The following is an 825-nucleotide window of genomic DNA, read 5'->3' as shown; positions in this document are numbered from 1 at the left end:
TCACAGAGACTCAGCGCAGCCACGTGGTGGAAGAAGATTTATAGACCAAAAAAAAAAGGGCAGTGTGGGGGCTGAGGCCGGGTGCAGTGGCTCACGCCTGTAATCCCAGCACTTTGGGAGACCGAGGCGTGTGGATCACGAGGTCAGGAGTTCAAGACAAGCCCGACCAACATGGTGAAACCCCGTCTCTACTAAAAATACAAAAAAATTACCCAGCTGTGGTGGCATGCTCCTGTAATCCCAGCTACTCAGGAGGCTGAGCCAGGAGAATTGCTTGAACCTGGGAGGCAAAGGTTTCAGTGAGCTGAGATCGAGCCACTGCACTCCAGCCTGGGCAAGAGAGCAAAACTCCGTCTCAAAAAAAAAAGAAAAAAAAGGAATGACGAATGGAAATTGGAAGTGAGGTACAGAATGGCTGGATTGGTTACAGCTCGGTTTTTGTCTTATTTGAACACAGTTTGAACACTCAGCAGTGTATGAATGGTTGAATTACAGCCGCTGGGATTGGCCAAGACTCAGCTATTGTTATAGGCACATATTCCTAAGTTAGGTTTTCAATCTTGTCTACCCATTAAGTTAGGTAGCAATTCCTCTACAAGGACCCAAATAGAGAAGTATGGAATCTTTCTCAGGCCATATTTAGTTTGCTTTAACAGCATAATCCACAGATTATGGTGCAATGGATTCAGCTGGTATTCAGGGGTGCTGACTCTAGTTTCAATTAAGACAAGTGAAGGCCGGGCGCGGTGGCTCAAGCCTGTAATCCCAGCACTTTGGGAGGCCGAGACGGGCGGATCACGAGGTCAGGAGATCGAGACCATCCTG

Source organism: Mandrillus leucophaeus, unplaced genomic scaffold (assembly GCF_000951045.1).
Source record: "Mandrillus leucophaeus isolate KB7577 unplaced genomic scaffold, Mleu.le_1.0 Scaffold392, whole genome shotgun sequence".
NCBI classification, from domain to species: domain Eukaryota; kingdom Metazoa; phylum Chordata; class Mammalia; order Primates; family Cercopithecidae; genus Mandrillus; species Mandrillus leucophaeus.
This window is presented reverse-complemented; position numbering follows the sequence as displayed.